Below are 11,913 nucleotides of genomic sequence, written 5' to 3' on the forward strand. Positions count from 1 at the left end.
AAAAACTGAACGCATGTCTCGCTCGAGCGCAAGAAATTGCCGCTCGAGCGAGAAACTTTCTGCCAATTTCGTCATATTCCACCTCTCTCGAGCGCAATAAATTGCTACTCGAGCGAGAGTCTCTGTCAATTTCTTCTCTTCTAGGCTCGCTCGAGCGAGAGAAACATGTGCTTAAGCGAGAGGATTTCTGTCCTATTTTTCCAGCTTTTCATGAATTTCCTACAAAATAAACCAGGAGAGAAATTATGCAGAAAAATGCATGAAATTTAAAATAATCTAATTAAAACATAAATATAAACACATGAATGCATGCAAAACAATAGTAAAACGACGCAAAACTATGCATACAAACCACACTTATCAACAGTTCACTCAGAGATTTGAGATTATGCGGTGACCAAGGCAGGATTGTAGGGTTAGCCGCTAAGTTGTATTTCAATTGTATTAAGTTAATTAGATTGGGTTGTATTATTTGGATTTTTTTACCTTTGTATTCTGTCGGTTGACTATTTTTGTGAGACCTCGGTTCTAAACATCTAATAAAGGAGTAAACTAACTAATAAGAAAGGAAAGGCCAAGACATATATTTTTTTTTAAAGGTCCCGCGCGGCCGCGCCTCATCAGGCGCCGGCGCGCACGGCACCCTGGCTCATGCGCGGCCGCGCCCTTCCGAGGCGCGGCCGCGCATGACGCCCAGCCCGGAAAAGGGCGCAGACGCGCGGGCGCGCCTCCCTGGCTGCTCCGGTGCTGGAAATTTCCAAAATCAAGAACATCAAGCCATACAATACTCCGAAACATAAACATGCGTTACAAACTTGATTCCTCAAATTAAAACATGAGTTCTGGAGTTCAACAACTAAACCAAAGTCGAGAACATGCAACAACAATATAACGATGAAGTTCGATAACTAAACATGTTCTAACATAAACTAGATTGACATGCTGGAATCGACTTCTATACCAAGTCTCACTTCTACATCTTTCCCTCGAAGCTAACCATGCCTCTTCTGACTTGTTCCTGACCAACCTATTGCCAAGTACACATACAAAACAAAGCAAAAGCCAGATAACCGGTGAGAATGATAATCCCAGTAAAAGCAACATATCAAGTAATACAACAATAAACATGCTTTCAAGACAACAACGTAATCAATAACAATGAAATGAAATGCATGTCTTTAAACTGGGATATCAAATCTGATAAACGAGGGATTGCTGCTGTGCTTTTGGGATCCCAAGGATGAGATCATGTGACGACTCACCGACTCTCCCGATCGAGGTGGTGCCACATATCTCACTCCTCTAGACTTTGAGAAACCATAATGAGTATGCTAGCACTAGGCGATACGACTACGACCTAAGCCACTCAATCATAGTTCCCATACGTCCAAACAAAAAGGGCGGTTCTGCCCGCTGAATCAACGTAGGCTCAAGATGAATGCATAACAGAAACATAAAACATAAGCCACATAGTCAAAAGAAAATTCAATCAACAAAACACAAGTTCCTCATGCTAGAACAAGTGTAGATGCAATATGTGATTTAAAAGGGGAAACTCGAGAACCAACTGTCCCGAGTATGCTATCCCGCTACGATGACTGCTTTTACCTTTCAAGGCAGTAGTTCCAACTTCTGGGAAGCTACAACAAAATATTGAATCAAAGTCTAACCAATCTAAACAACAACAAGGCTCAAGGTAATTCTCTATACCGTTCTTCGTCCAAATCTTTGAAACGAACAAATGCTGTTAACCCTGGGCTTGACAAACTCCAAAAGAATCTGTTCAGATACAAATCAAAGATCAATAACCATGATCAACTTACAAGCCAAGTTCAACAACTCAAAAACGGTTCGAAATCCCAAAACTCAAACCGACGGCATAACAGCTAGAAACTGAACAAACCGGAAACGCAGACAGCAGTTCATTATCGATATCAACTCAATTCAATGCTAATACAACAACAACAAGGCAATCCCAACAAATCTCAAAACCCATATTTTCGAAAATGGTTTCCAAAAATCATAACAATTCCGAACGTTGCTCTATTTCAAAACCGACATATAATAAACGATCAGAACTCCACCAAGAACAACATACTAGAATCTAAATCGATTCTAACAACCTCCAAAAAACAAAACATATCCGATCGGAGAAATACTTACGGTATAACGGAGCTCTCACTGCAGTGATCACTAATCTGCCTTCAGAAATAATTTCCAACGGCTGGATCGAGCTCGGACTGAAATAAGAAAGCTTGGAGGCTCAATGGATCGGCTTTAATGGAGATGGCGTGCAAGAAGGAAGAAGGAGAAGACTTTTCAATCTCAATTCTAAGTGTAGATAATATATAAAATCCAATAACTGCGTTTTAGTCCCTAAAATTTCCAAAATTTGCAAAAAGGACCCTGATCAAAATCAAGTTGGCTCGTGAACTCTGTAATCTTCGATTAACTCAAATAAACTCATTTAAGATAAAAACAGGGCATTATAATTCTCCCCCACTAAGAAGAGATTTCGTCCTCGAAATCAACTAGAACCACAACTCATAAGATTGAATAAAGAACTAAAGACAGTAAGAAGAACTCACGTCATCCGAATAACTCTGGAAATCGCTGTCTCATGTCAGATTTTGTCTTCCAAGTCGCTTCCTCGACTCCGTGATGGCTCCACTACACTTTCACCAACGGAATCAACTTGGTTCTAAGTTGCTTTTCTTTCCGATCAAGGATCTGAATCGGTCATTCAAAATAGCTCAGAGTCTCGTCTAACTCGGCTTCATCAGGCTGAAGGATATGAGAAGGATCTGGATGATACTTTCACAGCATAGAGACGTGAAAAACGTCGTGAATACCAGATAAAGACGGAGGAAGTGCAAGTCTGTAGGCAAGATCGCCTATCTTCTCGAGAATCTCATACGGACCGATGAATCTCGGAGATAACTTTCCTCTCTTCTCAAATCTAACAGTGCCTCTGAAAGGTGAAATCTTCAGAAAGACTCGGTCTCCCTGATCAAAACTCAGAGGTCTACGCCAGACATTCGCATACTTTGCCTGCCTATCTTGAGCTGACTTCATTCTGGTCTGAATGATCTTAACCTGCTCTGCCATATATCGTAGCATATCCGGTCCCAAATCTGGTGACTCGGACAAATCATCCCAAAATAGCGGATATCGGCATTTCTTACCATACAATGCCTCAAAAGGCGCCATACCGATACTCGCTTGGAAGCTGTTGTTGTAAGAAAACTCGACAAGAGGCAAAGAATCCTGCCAACTAGTGCCAAATTATAGCACTACCGCTCGCAGCATATCCTCTAACGTCTGAATAGTCCGCTCTGACTGTCCATCGGTCTGAGGATGATAAGCTGTACTCAGATGCAATCGAGTACCCAATGCCTCCTGAAGACTGTGCCAGAAGTGCGAAGTGAATCTTGGGTCTCTGTCTGAAACGATCGACTTCGGCACCCCATGCAATCTCACAACATTGCTAACATACAACTCAGCCATCTGATCATGACGATATGTCATCCTGTATGGAATAAAACAAGCAGACTTCGTCAATCGGTCGATCACTACCCAAATAGCATCGCATCCTCGAACGGATCGTGGTAGCTTCGTGACGAAATCCATGGAAATGTGATCCCATTTCCATTCAGGAACAGATAGACTGTGCAACAGACCTCCTGATCGCTTCCGCTCTTCTTTCACATCCTGACAATTCAAACACCGAGATACAAACCTCGCTACGTCGCTCTTCATTCTCTTCCACCAAAACTGAATCTTCAGATCGTTGTACATCTTACGACCTCCAGAATGAATACTAAACCGACTGCAATGAGCCTCTCGGAGAATACGCTGTCTCAACTCCGAAATATCAGGCACAACAACACGGTTATTCACAAACAAAACATCATCTCTAACCTGGAATTCAGACTGATGTCCCGATCTAACTTTCTCTACTGAAATCTGAATGCTCGGCTCAGACTTCTGTGCTTCTCTGATTGCAACAAACAACTCCGGCTCGGCTTGAATAGCAAACACTCTGATAGTCTCCCTATCTGTTTCAAACTCTAAACCAGAAGTGCAACAATCATCGATCAACTGAGAAACACCGATAGTAGAAAGAGATAAAGAACAAAGCTTTCGGCTCAAGGCATCTGCAACTGCATTAGACTTCCCCGGATAGTACTTGATTTCGCAGTCGAAATCCTTCAACAAGTCCAGCCATCTTCTCTGTCTCATATTCAGCTCTGCCTGTGAAAACAAGTACTTAAGACTCTTATGATCATAAAAGATCTCGAAAGACTCACCATAAAGATAGTGACGCCAGATCTTCAGAGCAAATACAATCGCAGCTAGTTCTAGATCATGAACCGGATAACGAGTCTCGTGCGGTTTCAGCTGCCTCGATGCATATGCTATCACATGCTTATACTGCATAAGAACACAACCCATGCCTTGGTTAGAAGCATCACAATAGACTGTGAAACCTCCAGTACCCTTCGGAATAGAAAGAATTGAAGCACTGGCCAGTCTCCTCTTCAGATTAACAAAGCTAGCCTCACAATCTGGAGTCCAAACAAAAGGCGCATTCTTCTGAGTCAGATGGGTAATTGGCTTGGAAATAGATGAGAAACCCTCGATGAAACGACGGTAATAACCAGCTAAACCCATGAAGCTTTGGATCTCCGGCACTGAAGTAGGTCTAGGCCAATTCATAACCGCTTCAATCTTGCTGGGATCGACAGAAATCCCATCTTCAGAAATAATATGACCAAGATAGGCAACTCGATCTAACCAGAATTCACACTTAGACAGCTTGGCAAGTAATTGCTCAACTCGCAAAATCTGCAGTACGGTCCTCAAGTGCTCTGCATGGTCAGTACGGTTCTTCGAGTAGATAAGAATATCATCGATAAAGATAATGACGAACTCATCTAAATAACGCTGAAAGATACGGTTCATCAAACCCATAAAAACCACTGGAGCGTTAGTCAAACCGAACGGCATGACTATAAACTCAAAATGACCATACCTCGTTCTGAATGCGGTCTTAGGAATGTCTTCCTCTCGCACTCTCAACTGGTGATAACCTGACCTCAGATCAATCTTAGAGTAGACAGAAGAACCCTGCAGTTGATCAAAAAGGTCATCTATTCGGGGTAAAGGATACCTGTTCTTAACTGTAGCCTGATTCAATTGGCGGTAGTCGATACAGAGCCGCATAGAGCCATCCTTCTTCCGAACAAAAAGCACAGGAGCACCCCAAGGCGATACAATAGGTCTGATGTATCCCTTGGCAATCAAATCCTCAAGCTGCTCCTTCAACTCTCTCAATTCAATAAGTGCCATACGTAAAGGAGCTTTTGAAATAGGTTGAGTACCTGGCACTATGTCAATACTGAATTCGATTTCTCGAATAGGTTGCAAACCAGGAACCTCTTACGGGAACACATCAGCAAATTCTCTAACCACCGGTAAATCTACCAAAGCTGGGCTAGATTTCAGTACATCAACTGCATACACCAAAAATCCTTCTGCACCTTTCTGTAGTAAACGAGTCATAGATAACACTGAAATCAAAGGAATTCTAGATCGAGAACCCTTACCAAAAAATTTCCACTCGTCGGCCATTTCAGGTCTGAACCTGACAACTTTCAGAAAGCAATCGACGGTTGCCCTGTACTTGGTTAAAGCATCTATACCGACAATACAATCAAAATCTGACAATCCAAGTACAATACAGTCGAATTCTAACATATTTCCTTCAAAACACAGTTCAAAGTTCCTGACTAATCTGACAGAAACAATTCCTCCACCCAAAGGTGAAGTAATAGCTACTACTGTAGGCAACAACTCAGTAGGCAAAGCATGCAATAACACAAATTTCTCAGAGATAAAGGAATGGGAAGCACCTGTATCTATCAAAACATGAGCAGAATGACCAAAAATCGAACAGTTACCTGCTATAACATCATCAGGTGCTGCCTGAGCCTGATCCTCTGTCAAGGCAAAAACTCGTGCCTGCTGTCTTGGGGACTGGTTTGCAGTAGGGTTACCTCCCTGTCTGTTCTGCTGCTGGGGCTGGAAAGAGTGCACTGCAGAAGACTGCCTATCGGGTTGAGCTGTAGGTCGAGATGAACTCCCACTCTGAGCTCGATCTCTAAAATGCTGAGGGCACACCTTAGAAAAGTGTCCCGGTTGCTGACAGGTGTTACAATTACCGAAGACTCCTACACACTGATCCGGTGAGTGTCTTCCCCCACACTTGCTGCAGTACAAGGATGATGATCCAGAACTCTGTCCTAAACCGAATTTCTTGGAACCACTGGAACTAGAAGAACTATTCCCCTGCCTCTTGAACTGTTTACCTCTTGCCTTGTACTGATCCTTTCTGTTTCCCCCACTGCTACCACCTTCATACCTCTACTGTTGGTTCTGATACTGAGATGGTTGATTCTGATACTGAGATGGTTGGTTCTGATACTGCCTCTGCTGCTGAGGTGCCACTTGATTACCTCTTTGCCTCCACAAGCCTGCTTCTGCTCCCTTTGCGTGATTTAGGGCATCCGCAAAGTTATTAGGCCTGTTGGTGTTTACCAACGTGAAGACGTCGGGGTTCAAACCATTGATGAACTGATCTGCCTTAGCTTCTTCATCTCCGGCAATTAGCGGTGCAAAACGCAACAGACTATCGAACTTAGCTACATACTCTTCAATGTTTAGATTCCCTTGCCTCAGATTGGCAAACTCTGCTCCCTTATCTTTGCGATACGAGATAGGGAAAAACCGCTTATAAAACTCAGATTTAAAAAGAGTCCAAGTAACTTCCGTACCTCTACTCTCAAATGTTTTCTTCGTCATGATCCACCAGCTCTTAGCAACCCCACGTAGCTGATGAATGACTAACCTGATTCTGCGGTCATCTGTGTAATCAATGGAATCGAACAGCTGATCAATATCATCCAACCAACTCTCATAGTCAACTGGATTTTCTGAACCCAACAACAACGGCGGATTGAACGACTGAAACCTCTTCAGCAAGGTTTCTATAGGCGTCGCTGTAGCATCCATCTCAACCGTTTCAGTACTAGCTTGCTCAGTTTTAGGAATAACTGGCGGTATGTTTCTGTTTATCACTCGACGAGGACCCATCTGATAATCAAAGGTTAGGACACGAGATATCTCAATCGCTACAATCAGTGTCCTTACAACCGCTTGGAATACCGGACACCAGTCGATAACAGAAACAATTATATCTTAAGTAGATCATGCTTTATAAATTAAATCACATAACCATGTAATTCAATAATTCTCAATAATAAAGCATGCTCGCATGGAATTAAGTACACAGTTAAATAATTCAAACACATGCGAGGAGCCAATACACGCAGACTCGATCTACCCCGCTCATTCTAGTTCGACCAAGAATCTTAAGGCTCTGATACCACATAATGTGAGACCTCGGTTCTAAACATCTAATAAAGGATTAAACTAACTAATAAGCAAGGAAAGGCCAAGAAATTTTTTTTAAGGGCCCGCGCGGCTGCGCCTCATCAGGCGCGGGCACACACGGCGCCCTGGCTCATGCGCGGCCGCGCCCTTCCGAGGCGCGGGCGCGCATGACGCCCTGCCCAGAAAGGGGCGCAGACGTGCAAGCGCGCCTCCCTTACTGCTCCGGTGCTGGAAATTGCCAAAATCAAGAACATCAAGCCATACAATACTCTGAAACATAAACATGCGTTACAAACTTGATTCCTCAAATTAAAACATGAGTTCTGGAGTTCAACAACTAAACCAAAGTCGAGAACATGCAACAACAATATAACGATGAAGTTCGATAACTAAACATGTTCTAACATAAACTAGATTGACATGCTGGAATCGACTTCTAGACCAAGTCTCACTTCTACATCTTTCCCTCGAAGCTAACCATGCCTCTTCTGACTTGTTCCTGACCCACCTGTTGCCAAGTACACATACAAAACAAAGCAACAACCGGATAACCGGTGAGAATGATAATCCCAGTAAAAGCAACATATCAAGTAATACAACAATAAACATGCTTTCAAGACAACAACGTAATCAATAACAATGAAATGAAATGCATGTCTTTAAACCGGGATATCAAATTTGATAAACGAGGGATTGCTGATGTGCTTTTGGGATCCCAAGGATGAGATCATGTGACGACTCACCGACTCTCCCGATCGAGGTGGTGCCACATATCTCACTCCTCTAGACTTTGAGCAACCATAATGAGTATGCTAGCACTAGGCGATACGACTACGACCTAGGCCACTCAATCATAGTTCCCAAACGTCCAAACAAAAAGGGCGGTTCTGCCCGCTGAATCAACGTAGGCTCAAGATGAATGCATAACAGAAACATAAAACATAAGCCACATAGTCAAAAGCAAATTCAATCAACAAAACACAAGTTCCTCATGCTAGAACAAGTGTAGATACAATATGTGATTTAAAAGGGGAAACTCGAGAACCAACTGTCCCGAGTATGCTATCCCGCTACGATGAATGCTTTTACCTTTCAAGGCAGTAGTTCCAACTTCTGGGAAGCTACAACAAAAGATTGAATCAAAGTCTAACCAATCTAAACAACAACAAGGCTCAAGGTAATTCTCTATACCGTCCTTCGTCCAAATCTCTGAAACGAACAAATGCTGTTAACCCTGGGCTTGACAAACTCCAAACGAATCTGTTCAGATACAAATCAAAGATCAATAACCATGATCAACTTACAAGACAAGTTCAACAACTCAAAAACGGTTCGAAATCCCAAAACTCAAACCGACGGCATAACGGCTAGAAACTGAACAAATCGGAAACGCAGACAGCAGTTCATTACCGATATCAACTCAAATCAATGCTAATACAACAACAACAAGGCAATCCCAACAAATCTCAAAACCCACATTTTCGAAAATGGTTTCCAAAAATCATAACAATTCCGAACGTCGCTCTATTTCAAAACCGACAGATAATAAACGATCAGAACTCCGCCAAGAACAACATACTAGAATCTAAATCGATTTTAAAAACTTTTGAAAAACAAAACATATCCAATCGGAGAAATACTTACGGTATAATTTAGCTCTCACTGCAGTGATCACTAATCTGCCTTCAGAAATAATTTTCAACGGCTGGATCGAGCTCGGACTGAAATCAGAAAGCTTGGAGGCTCAATGGATCGGCTTCAATGGAGATGAAGTGCAAGAAGGAAGAAGGAGAAGACTTTTCAATCTCAATTCTAAGTGTAGATAATATATAAAATCCAATAATTGCGTTTTAGTCCCTGAAATTTCCAAAATTTGCAAAAAGGACCTTGATCAAAATAAAGTCGGCTCGTGAACTCTGTAATCTCCGATTAACTCAAATAAACTCATTTAAGATAAAAACGGGGCGTTACAATTTTTGTTTAATACTGCAGTTACTCTGATTTTGCTTAATTAAGTCTAAATGAATGCTTAAATTTTTATAAGTAGGTGATCATGGAGCGGGTCACTACAGTTGTGGTTTTGGAGGATATGGCGGCCTATATGCATGGTTGATTATTCGGCTGTACGTGAGGTGCAGGATGGTTCATGAAGGATTGACATATATGAGGTTTGGATGATCTCTCCAACCTGGATTATACGTGTTTGAGTAAAGATAATACTTTCTTTGTGGTTGCCCCAAAAATCATTCTGTTGCATTAACTTGCTCAAGAAATTTCTCTTGAAGTGTGGGACACATATCAGTTGAATGCCCAACATAGCACAATACCTTCACATTTTGTCCATTACCAAGAGCAATTTGATGCACAAGAGATGTCAGAATAATAAGTTGTTGTTCAAGGGAAGAAACATTTACCTCATTGTTCTTCTTGGGCAAGGGATCAAGCTTACTAGTACCAAATTACTGAGAATTTGCTGTCATATTCTCAATTAAATTTTTGGCCTCTTGTGGTGTTTTATCTACAAAAACTCCTCCACTGGAAGCATCCAACATGCTCCTATCATGGGATAAAAGACCTTCATAAAAATATTGAACTAAGAGACTTTCACTTATCAGATGTTGCGAACAGCTAGCATAAAGTTTTTTGAAGCTCCCAATATCCGTGAAGCAACTCCCCTGCATATTGCTTAATGCCATATATCTCCTTCCTGATGTTTACTGCTCTCGAAGCTAGAAAATAATTCTCCAAGAAAATTCTCTTCATCTCTGTCCAAGTTGTTATGGATCCAGGAGGTAGATAATATAGTCAATCCTTTGCAACGTCCTTTAGATAAAAAGGAAAGGCTCTTAGCTGAATTTGTTCCCCTGTCACTCCGGCTAGTTTCAGACTTGTGAAAACCACATGAAACTTCGTCAAATACTTATGGGGTCCTCACTTGCAAGGAAATAAAAGAAAGAAAAAAGATGTATTAGTCCAAATTTTAGTTCAAAAGTGGCAGTAGCCTCTAAAGTAGAAAAAGTAATGCATACAGGTTGTTAATTCAGATCAGGGTTGTCAAGCTGTCTCAAGCTCCTATTTGCAGCCATAAGGACTCTAGGTTCTTCAAATGCGACCTCTTCTTCTTCAGATTTTCTTCGAGACTCCTTTTTCAGTCGATGAAAAGTTCTTTTTATCTTAGGATCGTAATGAAATTCTTCTTCTTCTGAAGATTCAACTGCATGCATGAGCAAACAAGAAAAGCACTGGAAAAAAAATAAAAATAAAACAAAAACACAATTAAATCAAAAAACGCCTCCCCGGCAATGATGCCAAAATTTAGCAACGCTTAGTCGTGTCACGTCCAAATTAACCCACTCAAATCAAATAATTAAATATGTAGATAAGAGATCGTTCTCACGAGGAGGATTGAAATTTATTGTGCTACAAATTAAAAATACCAAAAGTAAACAAAGGGGAGTTTTTTTTTGTTCAATTTAACTTCTAAAAAAACAAAAATAAAGAAGTATCAACTCTAACATTCACAGTAAATAGCATGCAAGATTAAAATTTAAATTTACTAACAATCAATTTAACAAGTCTTGGTATCGATCGACTATACCCTTGAAGTTTATTTACTCGATCATCGATTCTTTGAAAATAATTGATTCATATTAGAATATTCATCATTGAAATATCAATTTCTATCTCACCATAATTTTTAGTTAAATAGAAACAAACGTTCTAAATTAACTCTTACCAATTAATCAACCAAAATACAAGTGATCAAGGTTTAAATCCAAGATAGCATTAAAACTTGTGAGATTGATGAATCTAAACAACGCAAAAACAAGTGGTTGTATTTAATTTAAATCGTAGTTGTTTCATAAATTAGAGGGATCAAACAATTAAGGATTTGATATCTAATTTAGGTTTAGATTGTATGAAAGATTACTAGTTGATCAAACTAATAATCAAACACACAAGAATAATAAATAAATTCGAAAAAATTTTGATATTCAAACCAAAAATCAAACAATGAAACATATCAAAATCTCACAAGAAAAATAAAATTTCAAGGTATCGTCTTCCTCAACCAAGATAAGTTTCCTTATCTTGATCGTGCTCAAGCAGATAAAAGTTACCGCTCAAGCGCAAAACTTTTTGATTCCGTTTTATTTTTGCTTCAGGCGCGCTTGAGCGGGTAAAAGTAACCGCTCGAGCACGAAACTTTATGCCTCAGATATCACTTTTATATCAGGTGCACTCGAGCGGCCAGATTTGCAGGCTCGAGTGCAAAGTTTTCTGTTTTGGTCTTCAAATTCTCTCTTGTGCGCTCGAGCGGCCAAATTCAACGGCTCAAATGCAAAACTTTATGTCTTCTCGATTCTACTTAATTTATCCTCTTTTATTCAATTCTTTCTATTTCTCATATATCAAATCGAAAACAATGATTATGAACTATAAAATCAATTCAATCAC

The sequence above is a fragment of the Henckelia pumila genome, chromosome 2 (assembly GCF_033568475.1).
Source record: "Henckelia pumila isolate YLH828 chromosome 2, ASM3356847v2, whole genome shotgun sequence".
NCBI lineage: Eukaryota > Viridiplantae > Streptophyta > Magnoliopsida > Lamiales > Gesneriaceae > Henckelia > Henckelia pumila.